We start from the raw sequence: 14,373 nt of genomic DNA on the forward strand, positions 1-14,373 counted from the left end.
TCTACAGGAAAAGGATGGATTATTTAAAGAACTTTCCTAGCAAAATTCACAATTGATGTGCAAGAAGAACTAAAACGGTATCCCTTAAACCACAGGTTAAAAAAAAAAATCTATTTGGCAATAGCATTCCAAGTTGATTTCAACCAAGTGTCATGCTAAGGAAATCCAGAAAACCTGAACAAAATATAAGATACATTTGTTTGAAGTTATCAGAGAGCAACCAAAGCAGTAAAATTTGCAGAGTCAAAGGCCGGAAAAATAAAAAGGACAACCAAAGAAAGCCTGGCCCTTGGTTCAACTTTACCTAGAAGGGACAAACAAGAGCTGTGATTTAGAGTCTAAAAAGTTGAATAATGCTTTTGGCAATCTCAAGGAGCTGGGAGACATACTGAATGAAGCTCAGTGTCTTCCAAGAGGAGAGGGCAGGACCCCAGAAAGCTACATTTAAGGATGAACCCTCAGAATAAGTGTGGTCTAGCTCCAAAACATCTCAGCAACTGATTGAATTGAAGTGATCTGCCACTAGCTTCAATGCCTACCAGAAGCAAAAACAAATCACCTGAAAAATAATGTCTATAATCTATATACATGATGTCCATACAATATTCTACATAATACTCTGGAGTAAACCAAAAGTCAACACGACAACTTTCAATGAAAACCAAAAGAGAAAACCAAATCAGAGGTAAATCTGAAAATGAAGTTATTAACTATAAACTAATACACTCAAAGCATTAGATGATAGAGAATTTTAGATAAGGCAACAATGAAACTCAAATGAAAAGAACTGAACTGAAAATGCAATACTATATTTAAGAACTCACTACATGGATGTAATTTTAGGTTGGACATAGCTAAAGGATTAAACAGGAGATAGGTCAGTAGATAACAGACTTAAATATAGAAAGTGTAAAGATGAAAAATATCATAAGATATATGTAACAAAGTGAAACCTCTAACATGGGTGTAGTTGGAATCCCCGATGGGAAGAAAAGAGATGAGAAAAATAAATACTTACAGATATGGTGAGTGAGAATTTATTAAAACTGATCCCCAGAAAATCTAGCTAAGAATTCAAAAAGTGGTACAAATCCTGAACTGGGTAATTACAAGCCACAAACAAAAATATTCCAAGTACATTACACAAAAAATTTTAAAAGAAAAAGGAAAAATTCTTAAAAGCAGCCAAAAAAAAAAAAAAAAAAAAAAAAAAGGCACATTACCTTGAAAGGAAAACCAATAATACAGCTGACTTCAACAGAAGAGAGAAGTCTCAAGATAATCAAAATAATGAAAAGACATCTTTAGAAGTCTGAAAGAAGTTAGATATTCTAAAATTCTATTAAAGTTTTATTCTATAGCTAGAAAATAACTATTCTAATATTTTATGCCTATGAAAATTCCCTTCAAAATTAAAGTCAAAATACACTTATAAAAAATAAAAGAATTCATCATAAGGCATGTGTTAGAAGAAATACTGAACAAGTTCTTTTAAAAAGGAAAATGATCCCAGAAGGAAACAGGAAAATACAGGATGCATACCAGGTGAAATGGTAGACATATAGGTAAATACTGAGTAATTGCTTTACACTATCAAAATACTTCATGAGATTAAGATGTATGAAAGCAATAGCACAAAAAGCAAGAGTAAATGGAATTAGAGTGTTCTAACACTAGATCATTGTATATGAAATAAAGAAAATAATTTAGATTCTACTAAATCAAGCATTCATGGGACAATCCCTGGGTAACCATTTCAGAAATTGTGAAATAAAGTATAACTAAAGCTAATAGAAAAATGTAATAAAAAATCGAAGATTCAAAAGAAAATGAGAAAAAGGACAAAATAAAAAAATGGTAAGACAGTGCATATATACACCAAATATATCCCTAATTACATAAAACCCCATGAAATAAGGACTTTCTTTAAAATAAAAATATTCTCAGACTGAAAGAAAATAACTACAAATAGCATGTGATACAAACACATCAAACAGAAGGCCAAAGGAAGTTTGAAACTAAAAGAAGAATTACATGGAAAATTATCCAAACACTAAACAAAAGCCTAAAAAGCTGGTGTAGCTATGTTATCAAAGCTGGCATTAAAGCTAGAAACACTACTAGCCATAAAAAGGAGTCTTTTATAATGAAAAAAAGGTTAAAACTACCAGGTACATAGGTCATTAGGCACATTCACATCTTCAAAATAAATATATGTATGTATACATATGTATTTATATATATATTTAATAGTAATTTTGTGCTGTCATATTAGATCTTATTTTGTGAGTCCCCTTACTTTTTTAAGATATACTTTGGTTTTGCTAGTTTTGTATTTTAGCCTTTATACTAGCTCCTAACGTGATCATTCTACTATCTTTACTGTATGTTTGCTTTTATCCATGAGTATTTTTTTTTTCATAATTTTCTTCTAATTATGGCCTTTTCCTTTCCACTTAAAGAAGTCTCTTTAACATTTCTTGTGAGGCCCATTTGGTGGTGATGAACTCCTTTAACTTACATTTGTCTGGAAAACTCTCCTTGAATTCTGAGTAACTTTGCCACGTATATTCTCTGTTGTAGGTTTTTTCCTTCCTGTTCTTTGGATTCATCGTGCCACTCCCTTCTGGCCTTTCTGCTGGGGGTGGGGGAGGGGCAGAAATCAGGGCTAAGTTTATGGGGTTTCCCCTTGTATATTATTGTCTTCCTTTATCCTGCTGCTTTAAAAACTATCTTTAATCTTTAGTATTTTAATTACAATATGTCATGGTGTGGATCTTGTTGGGTTCATCTTATTTGGAACTCTGGTGCTCCTAAACCTAGATGTCCGTTTCCCTCCCCAGGTTAGGAATTTTTTTTTTAGATATTCTTTCTTCAAATAAGTTTTCTGCCCCTTTCTCTTATCCTTCAGGGACCCAAATAATGCCAATGTTTGCTTGATGTTGTCCAAGAGATCCCATAACTCATTTTCATTTTTTTTTAAAGACTTTATTTGTGAGAACATGAAGGGGGGTGCGAGATGGAGAAGGTGGCTCCCTGCTCAGGAGAGATCATGCCCTGAGCCAAAGGCAGACACTTAATTGACTGAGCCACCCAGGTGCCCCTTTTACATTGTCTTTGTGCTGTATGCTCTGGGGGCTTTCCATTACACCTGGTCTTCCAGATTAAAAGATGCAGAAGAATGGATCAGCAATTTACTAGTGATTTCCTCTAATGTATATTCTATTTCAATTATTGTAGTCTTCAAATCTGATTGGTTTTTATATTTTCCATCTGTTAAAGTGCTGAGTTCATTCTCCTTCTAAAGTCCAGTGAGCATCTTTTATGATCATTACTTAATTCACAGGTGAATTCACAGGTGAATTTTATCAAGCATTAAAGAGTTAATACCTGTTCTCAAACTATTTTAAAAATGAATAAATAAAATAAATGGAAAGCCTCCAAATACATTCAACAAGGCCAGCATTACCCTGATACCAAAACCAAAGGCACTACAAAAAGAAAACAGGCCAATATCCTTGATGAACACAGATGCATCCTCAACAAAATATTAGCAAGCCATATTCAACAATACATTGAAAGGATCATTCACCACAATCAAGTGGGATATACTGCTGAGACACAAGAATGGTTCAATATTCATAAATCAAAATTATACATAACATCCACAAAATGAACACTAAATATAACCATTGCAATAGATGCAGAAAAAGCATCTGACAAAATTCAACATTCATTCATGGTAATGACTCTCAACAAAGCTGGTATAGAGGGAACACACTTAAAGGCAATATGACAAACCTACAGTTAACATCATAGTCGATGACAAAAAACTGATAGCTCTTCAAAAATCAAAAACAATATCCACTCTCACCATTTTTATTCAACATAGTACTAGAAATCCTAGCTACAACAATCAGACCAAAAAATAAAAAAGGCATCCAAATTAGTAAAAAAGTAGTATAACTATCACTATTTGCTGATGACATGATACTATATACAAAAAACCCTAAAGACTCTACCAAAAAAATTATTAAAAGAATTCAGTAAAGTTTCAGGATATAAGATATGCAAAAATCAGCTATGCTTCTTTACACTAACAATGAAATAGCACAAAGAAAAATTTCCTATTTAAAATCTCCAAACAATGAATTTGCACCAAAAATAAAATACCTCAGAATAACAAAGAGGTACAAGATCTGTACTCTAAAAACTATAAAATGATGAATTAAATTGAAGACACAAATAGAAAGATATCATGATCACAGATTGGAAGGTATCGATACTGTTAAAGTCTCCATACTACCCAAAGCAATCTACAGAGTAAGTGCAATCCCTATCAGAATACCAACAATGTTTTTCACAGAACTAGAATAATCAAAATTTGTATGAACCACAAAAGAACCCAAATAGCCAAAGCTATCTTCAAAAATAACAAAGCTGGAGGTATCACAACATATACCATAAAGCTAAAAAGTAACCAAAACGTATGGTATCAGAACAAAAACAAAAACAGGTACATAGGTCAATAAAAACAGAATAGAGAGCCCAGAAATAAACCCATGACTATATTATTATTTATTCTACCATGAAGGAGGCAAGAATATACAATGGGGAAAAGACAGTCCCTTCAAATCAATAGTGCTTGGAAAACTTGGGAGCTACATTAAACATACACACACACACACACACATACCCCTCACTATCTTACAACAGAAAAATAAACTCAAAGACCTAAATGTGAGACCTGAAACCATAAATCTCCTCAAGGAAAATATAAGCAGTAATCTCTTTGATATCAGCCTTAGAAATGTTTTTCTGAATATGTCTCCTCAAGCAAGAGAAACAAAAGCAAAATTAAAAGTATTAAGACTACACCAAAATAAAAAGCTCTTGCACAGCAAAGGAAACCATCAATAAAATGAAAAGGCAAACTACTGAATGAAAGAAATTTGCAAATGATATATCCAGTAGGGGGTTAATATTCAAAATGTATAAAAAATTTATACAACTCAGAACCAAAAATATCCAAATAATACAATTTTAAAAAGGGTAGATCTGAAAAGATATTTCTCCAAAGACATATGGTCACAGACATATGGAAGATGTTCACCATCACTAATTATGTAAATGCAAACCAAAACCACAATGAGATATCAACTTATACCAATCAAAATGTCTATTAGCCAAAAAAAGGGGGGAGGGATAACAAGTGTTGGTGCGGATGTGGAGAAAAAGGAACCTTTGTGCACCATTGGTGGGAAATGTAAATTGGTGCAGCTACTGTGGAAAATAGCATGGAGGTTCAAAAAAAAAGAAAGGAAGGAAAGAAGGAAGGAAGGAAGGAAGGAAGGAAGGAAGGAAGGAAGGAAGGAAGGAAGGAAGGAAGAAGAAGAAGAAGAAAGAAAGAAAGAAAGAAAGAAAGAAAGAAAGAAAGAAAGAAAGAAAGAAAGAAAGAAAGAAAGAAAGAAAGAAAGAAAGAAAGAAAGAAAGAAAGAAAGAAAGAAAGAAAAGAAAGATCTTGTAATTCCACTGTTGAGTTTTCTCCCAAAGAAAATACTAGTTCAAAAATTATGCACCCCTGTTTATCACAAAATTATTTACAATAGCCAAGATATGGGAGTGACCCAAGCGTCTGTCCATAGATGAAGAAAATGCAAGTGTGTATCTCAGTGATACTCAGCCATGGGGGGCGGGGAGAGAGAGAGCAAGCTTGCCATTTGACATACCATGGATGAAACTAAAGAGTATTATGCCAAATGAAGTCTGTCAATGGAAGGCCTATGCCATTCAATTTCACTTATATGTGGAATCTAAAAAACAAGGAAAAAAGTAGAAATAGACCCATAAATACAGAAAAAATACTGGTAGTTGCCAGAGGAGAGGGGGCTTGGGGGATGGGGAAATTGGTGAAGGAGAATGGGAGGTACAAAATCCAGTTATGGAATTAGTCAAGGTTGAAAGGTACAGCATAGGGAATATCATCAATGGTATGATAACACTATTGTATGGTAACATGTGGTAGCTACACTGGTATTCACCACAATATATAGAGTTGTCAAATCACCATGTCCTACACCTACAACTAATGTAATATTATGGATCAACTATATTCCAATAAGAAAAATATAGTAATGTAAGGGAAATAGACAAATCCCCTATCAAAATGAGAGACTATAATATATCCCTCTAATATAAAGATCTGAACAAAGTAGTTAAGAACGTAAAACACCAAAATAGCACAATTAAAGAGGACCTAAATAACAATCACATAGTAGTATTTTTTAAGTGTAAGATTAAAAAAATGATTATACATGGCTCATAAAACAAGTGATACACTTGGATAACTATAAATCATTCAAAATTATGTTCTCCGACCACTCTAGAATTTTTTTTAAAAAATAAATTTGAAAATGCCCAAATGTTTAGAATATATTTCTAATCCATGGTTCAAAAGAGATGGAAATGAAGATTAGAAAACATTTCAAACAATGATACTGAAAATATATTTCAAGAAGTTACAAAAAGGATGATAGCAAGCTCAACCCAAAGAAATCAAAGAACAGAATACAAGGAAATAAAAATAAATGTACTCTCCCGAAATCCAAAATTTGGTGTCTAGTACAACATTCTCAACTAAAAGAAAGCAGAGCACTTTGAAGAAATGGCTGATTCTAGGACTGGAGTAGGGAATATAGAAGATGTGCCTAGAATACCTCATAGCGCCAAAAAGGAAAAAAGTGCTTAAGAACAAAAAACAATGGTATTATGTCAAAAGAACTTAGGAGGCAACTGAAAGAATGTTCAATGTCCAAAGCTGGAGCAATTACAGTAATAAAATACACAGTATCAGGATATAATCAAAAGTATGAAGTAAATATCCATGGGTCCATATTAATAAAAAGAAATTATTAAATATTTAAATGGGGGAGAATACACAAAATATCTTGTACAGAAGAATCTCAATTTGCACAGATACTCCCTCTTCAAAGAGGTGGGGCATAACTTACCACCCATTAAATATAGGATGCACAAACTGACTTTCTCATAAAGAGTACAGAGAGGGGAAGAATTCTTTTACCCAGAAGAAATCTGATCAGTATTACCTCAAATAAGTAAGGTTCACATCATTAGTGATACATGTTAACAATATGTACCATGATATGCAATGAAAATATAAAAATTTACCTCAGTAGTCTTCCTCCCACTCACAACCCCTATCAGAAAATAGCCAAAATAAGAAAATATTTTAAAAGGTATCACTATAGATCTTACAATCATTTAAAAATGAAGAGATTATGAATTCATGCTAATAAGTATGAAAGTTTACAAAAATAGACAAAAATGTTCATCAAATCAGATACAATAAAAATAGAAGAAAATCTGATCGTCTTTTTTTAAACATGAGAACTCGGTTTTAAATTTTTCTTAGAAATTATCAGGTCCATATAGCTTCACCAGTGAATTTTTCAAAATACGGAAAGAACGTATAAAATGTATAGAAGGTCTTCCAGAGAATACAAATAAATACTTTCCATTCTATTTCTGATACCAATTTAACCTTAACACATCAAAACCTCTAAAGTTATAAGAAAATATGTAAACACATCTTTCTATTGATTATAAAAGCAAAAATCTGAAACAGGAAATTAAATCCACAGAAAAATGAAAGAGCTCATCAAAATCAAGTAGAATTTAATCCAAGAATAAGGTTTATCTAATATTTTTAAAATGAAGCAATAAAAGGAGAAAAAGAAAACATACAAGATCAATAGAAGCAACTAGATAAAACTCAGCACCACTAACACTAAAAGTTTTAAACAAGAACTAAAAAGAAACTTCCTTGCTCTATTAAAGACTATAAAAACTATTTTTGCACACATACTTAAGGTTGAGATATTAAAGACCTTTTTCCAAAATTGAGAATGACACAAGGATGCTCACAACTACTTCTATTCCACATTGTACAGAAATCAAACACATTAAAGAAAAAAATTTAATGATGTAAGGATTTAAAAATAAAAATACCTTCAGAAACAACTTCACTAGAAATAAGTTTTGTGGGGATCCCTGGGTGGCCCAGCAGTTTAGCGCCTGCCTTCGGCCCAGGGTGTGATCCTGGAGTCCTGGGATCGAGTCCCACATCGGGCTCCCTGCATGGAGCCTGCTTCTCCCTCTGCCTATGTCTCTGCCTCTTTCTCTGTCTCTCTCTCTCTTTCTGTGTCTCTTGTGAATAAATGAATAAAAGCTTTAAAAAAAAAAAGTTTCCAAGATTACTAGATACAAGAACAGTATACAAAAGTAAAATGAATATAAAATTTTTAAATTATACTATATCTAAAACATCAAATACCCAGAAATATATTTACAATATTCATATGAAAATTATAAAGTATTTTTAGAATTTTAAAGGACCTAATTCAATGTAAGAACACCATATTTGTAGCCTTGAAGATTCAGTATTATAAAGTTGTAAATCTTCTCTAAATGAACTGCACATTGAATTAAATTACAATGAAAATCAAGTGCATTTTTGTACAAAATTAAAAAGTATGCATTAAAATGTATATAGAAATGCAAAAGAAAGACAAATTAAGGAATTTTTAATTTTTTAATTTTAATTTATTTTTTTAATAAATTTATTTTTTATTGGTGTTCAATTTGCCAACATATAGAATAAGGAATTTTTTAAAAGCCAGTGGATATTTATATTCCCCACATGAATGGGAACATATAATGTTTGTCCTTCTCCGACTGACTTACTTCACTCAGCATAATACCCTCCAGTTCCATCCACGTTGAAGCAAATGGTGGGTATTTCATTTCTAATAGCTGAGTAATATTCCATTGTATACATAGACCACATCTTCTATATCCACTCATCTTTCGATGGACACCGGAGTGATTGGGTGACGGGCACTGGGGGTTATTCTGTATGTTGGTAAATTGAACACCAATAAAATAAATAAATAAATAAATAAATAAATAAATAAATAAATAAATAAATAAAATGAAAAAAAAAATAAATCATTTAAAAAAAAAAAAAAAAAAGCCAGTGAATAGGCAGCCCAGGTGGCTCAGCAGTTTAGCCCCGCCTTCAGCTCAGGGCATGATCCCGGAGACCCAGGATTTAGTCCCACGTCAGGCTCCCTGCATGGAGCCTGCTTCTTCCTCTGCCTGTGTCTCTGTCTCTCTCTGTGTCTCCATGAAAAAATAAATAGAATCTTTTAAAAATTTAAAAATAAAAGCTAGTGAATACTAGCAGATATCAAGACCTAGCATAAAGCTATAGTAATTAAGACAGCAGGGTATTGACTTTATAGTATTGTCAGTGAAAGAAACACAAAGCCCAGGTACCTACTCAGGATACTAAACACTTGATATAGGTCCATGAAGATTTATCAGTTCAGCAAAGCATGTACAGCATATTTTAACAAATACTATGGGGCCAAATGAATATATGCAAAAGAGTGAATACTGACCCATTTCTTATAACTTACATAAAAAACTTTAAGTGAATTGTAAACTCAGCTTAATAAAATTCTAGGAAACATTTTCCATGAATTTGGGGTATGTTAAAAGTTTCTTCAATAAGACAAAAAGCACTAAACAAAGGAAAAAATGTAGAATTAAGAGTTTCTGTTTATGGGCATCCTGGGTGGCTCAGTGGTTTAGCACCACCTTCAGCCCAGGGCATGATCCTGGAGACCCCGGGATCAAGTTCCACATCGGGCTCCCTGCATGGAGCCTGCTTCTTCCTCTGCCTGTGCCTCTGCCTCTCTCTCTCTCTCTCTCTCATAAATAAAATCTTAAAAAAAAAAAACACCCTAAGTGGAAAACAAAGGGCCTGACTCAAAATATATAAGGAATTCTTACAAATCAATAAGAGAATATCTACCTAATAGGAAAGTAGCCAAAAAGAGTTCTTAGTGACCAGTGAACATAGGGAAGTTGTTCAAATTTAGTAATCAGAATTGCAAACTAAAACTACAGTAAGATACCAATGTGTACCCATAAAAATAACTAAGATAAGAAACACGATAAGTGCTGGTGAAGATGCAGAACAGAATTCTTACTCACTGGTGGAGTGTAAACTGGTAGGACAACTTCGAAAAACTTCTGGGCTGTAATTACTGACCTGCTGAAGGTGGAAATCTACATGCCCTATGAGCCATCAATTTCTGAAATATATATCCAACTGAAATGTTGGCACCACAGCATCAAAAGTAATGCACAAGAATGTTCATAGCCATGTTCTATATAGCGTTAATTGAAAAAAATCCAAATATCCATCAACAGGGGGATAATCAGATTTATGCAAGGGAATACCAACCATATAGCCAGGAGAATTATCTGCTGCACACCACAATGTGAGTAAAAGTCACCAACAAAATGTTAAACAGAAGATATTGGATATAAAAATACATATGAGGGGATCCCTGGGTGGTGCAGCGGTTTGGCGCCTGCCTTTGGCCCAGGGCGTGATCCTGGAGACCCGGGATCGAATCCCACGTCGGGCTCCCGGTGCATGGAGCCTGCTTCTCTCTCTCTCTCTCTCTGTGTGACTATCATAAATAAAAATTTTTTTAAAAAATACATATGAGTTTATATCAAGGTCAATGAGCAAAAACCATAATGTTTAGAGATCCAGTTTAGGAGGCAAAGAACACAAAAAATCAGGAAGGCAATTATCATAAATATCATGACAGCTGTATCTATGATAATGCAATTTTAGTAATTAAGAAGAGACAAGAATTATTCTGAGTGGCTGCTGATTACATCAGTCTGTTTAACTTTGATAATCCTTTAATACTGTACTTCACCATGTATATGTTATCTTTCAATTTTGAGAAGTTTAGTTATTAAATCCCAGATGGATTAAAATTTAAACTTAAAACTCAGACAATAAAAACTTTGCAAAATAAAAAAAAAAAATTTAATGGAGAAAAGGATCCTGGAAGATAAAGGCCATGTGTGAGGAGTGGGACCTTCTTCATTACATACAGGGAACTCTGTTTAAAAAGACAGACCTGTTTAATTGTATGAAGAGTTAAAACTTTGTTTTCTTTTGCATAAAGTACTTGTAAAATTGGGAGGATAAAAAAGGAGTTAACATCTTACAATATACAAAGTATTAAAATTAGAAAAACTCCTAGATTCAGTGTCAGCACATAAAATTGTTCAAATTCTCTAATCAAGATATTAAAAATCATTTTAACCCCTCATACAGGCAAAAATGTTTAAAATGCTATAAAATGTACTAATGGTAATGTAGGGAGAAGGTATTCTCATACATTGTTGACATTTCAGCTGTTTTTAAGAGCAACGTGGTAACATCTATTCAAACTCTAAATATGTTCTTTCATCCAGCAATCTTACTCCTAAAAAACTATCTCAGAAACAAAATTACCCCTATATAAGGACATACACGCACAGATATGTATTGCAGTAATATTTAAGATGGCAAAAAAGGCAGATGTCTATCAAAAGAAATTGCTGAAAACAAAATTAAAATGCATCTGTGCTTTTTAAAATAACGCATACATTTAAAAGAATAGAACTACATCACTTCTTAGATTTCTGATATGCTAAGTGAGAAAAGCAAAATGCAGAAAAATTATGCGGTTTTTCTAAAATGTAACAAAAGCATGTACATTGTATTCATGTTCACGCAATTATATTCATTCACTGAATTATGTGCACACGGAAAAATCTAGACTATTACAACATACCTTAGGGTAGTCTTTAGCAATTCTATGAATGGAAAAAGGGGAACCCAAGCAAAAGAAAAAAATTTTAAAAATGCAGGAAAACTATACTTAGGAATGAATAACATAGTCCTGTTTAGTCACTTATTTATGAGGTATATGAAGAATACCATGAATTTTTTCCAAAAAAAAAATCCTACCTTCTCTTTAGGCACCTGAAATATATTTTTCCATTTAAAAAAAAAAGCCTTAAAAATTAAAAGACCCAGAAAGAGTTCTATAAAGCTTGTAGGAATTTAAACCATAGAAATGACTGCCACTAGATGGCAGTAAAACCCTCTGAAAATAGAATCATTTCCTTAACTGCTAGAAAAACTTGGTTTTATCTATTATCATCATAAAGATATTCGAATTATATATGTAGACTATGAATTAGTTTCTTTCAGACTTTACCTCTTATTAGTGAAGTTAACACTAATATCTAATTACTTATTTCCTAAGTCATCTAGAAGTCATTTTCATATTTTTTTTAAATTCATGAACGATGCCCTCTGAAATGCTGACAAATATTCAATCAATATGTAGTTATTTCCCATCTACTATGTGTAAAAATATGGAGGCAAACTGAAGGAATCATTTATTGAGTTTTTAATCATGTAGAACAAAATGAAGAGTAAATGGAATGTTTACGAAGAGATTAGTACAAGCTAATGTACAGTGGGCACATAAATGCTCTAGAACTCATATAGCCATAGGACTTAGTATTCCAAAACCAAATAAATGAATAGCAAGCCATTAGGCAGATAAAACGTGTCACACTTTTTCACTGAAATTCACACTTATTACCAGGTCTTTTTACTCTCACCATATGCCAAAAGGTCTAAAGATACTTTATAAGTGGATTATAAGTTATCCAGTTGTTCTACTTAACTACCTCAAGGCTTAGTATAAAACATAACTACTATATTAGGTTCATGGATCCTGTAGCTTAGGAATTTGGATGTGATGAACATGACGGAGTTTGCTTGTTTCTGTACAATCAATACCCATGGCTTCAGCAAGGAAAACTCAAATGGTTGGGGTATGTAACTGTTGACAGTCCTTACACATGGACTCCCCACGTGGCTTGGGCTTCCTCACAACCTAGATGTGGTATTTGGATTTCTTCTATGATGGTCCAAGGCACCAGGTAACAAGTGTTCCAGAAAATAAGGTGAAAGCTACATCATTGTTTGTGAAGTAACTTGTAAGATGACATGGCATCACTTCAACTCCATGACTTTTGGTCAAAGGACTCAAGCTTACCCACTTCCAAGGAAAGGGTAATTATATACTCCCCTTCTTGAGGGGGAATAGCAAAGTCGCAGTGGATGAAAGCTTAAATATTACCATGACAATCTTTGGATAATAAAATGCAACACAGTATGCCCTATGGCCCCAATTCACATCATTCTCATATGCAGAAGACACTACACCTTTCCCAAGACCTCCAAAGTCTCAATCCATTATGGCATCAGAACAGCCTCAGACCTCATCATCTAAATCAGGTCCAAGGGTAGATTAGGCTTCCCAGAAGCAGTTCCTCAGGTACAGTTCTTCTTGATCTCAAGACCTATGAAACAAACTAGCATGTTAGCCCACACACATCCAACATACCACTGTGGGGCAAGCACAGAGTAACTCGTATAGGCACTCTCATTTAAAAACAGAACTAGGAGGCATACAGTAATTACTTGGAAACCTCCTAAGACTAATACTCCATTCATTGGGCACATTTTCATTTTCTCCATGTTGTGGCAGTAGCAATTTTGTTATATATAATGAGATTATCTAGCAAAGATCTCCATTTTCCTTTCCTCCAGCTTTCAACATTTTCCTCAACTACCATAAGGCCCTCACTGACCATCTCCTTGAGGACTGTCAAGTACCTTCCAGTTTCTGCCCACTACTCAGTCCAAAAGTTATAGCAGCATTTCACATCTGGTGCCATAGTTTGTTCCAGTTATTTCTATTTAACAACTTATTCTAAAACCCAGTGATAAAAATAATGGTATTATGTCAGAGATTCTAGGAGGCAGAAATTGGGACAAAACACAGCAGGGTTAGCTTATCTTTGTTCCACAATGTCTGGGCAGTATCTAGGGATACACAAATGGTAATATACTGGAACAGTCAAGAAAAGAACCTAAACAGAACATTTTCACGTGGCTTGAGTTTCTTCAGCGCATGGCAACCTCAAGGTCACTGGACTAGTTAACATGGCAACCTGGCATTAAGCAAGACTATTCTAGTGAACAGAGATGCACAACCTTGCACAACCTAACCACACAAGTCAAGCAGTACACTTCTCTGTCCTCCTTGAGGAGGGAACAGGACAGGAGATAGTGTTGTGGCCATTTCTGGAAACTAAAATCCTCTATGCCAGTTTATCAAGAAATGCATGATGATCAGAGTGCAACTGGCAATATGCATAACAACAGGAAGGAGAAACAGTGCTCGCAACACATGTGTTTTTGCTGCCTCTTAATAGTGCCTAAACACTATTAAGATAACATGGGGAAAAAATAAGATAACATGGAGAAAAAATAAAACATGAGAAAAAAGCCACTTTGAGTTCCTCATGCACTGAACAATTAGGTAAAGAAGAGTTATGTATAGTGGCTGA

This window comes from Canis lupus, chromosome 12 (assembly GCF_048164855.1).
Source record: "Canis lupus baileyi chromosome 12, mCanLup2.hap1, whole genome shotgun sequence".
Lineage (NCBI taxonomy): Eukaryota > Metazoa > Chordata > Mammalia > Carnivora > Canidae > Canis > Canis lupus.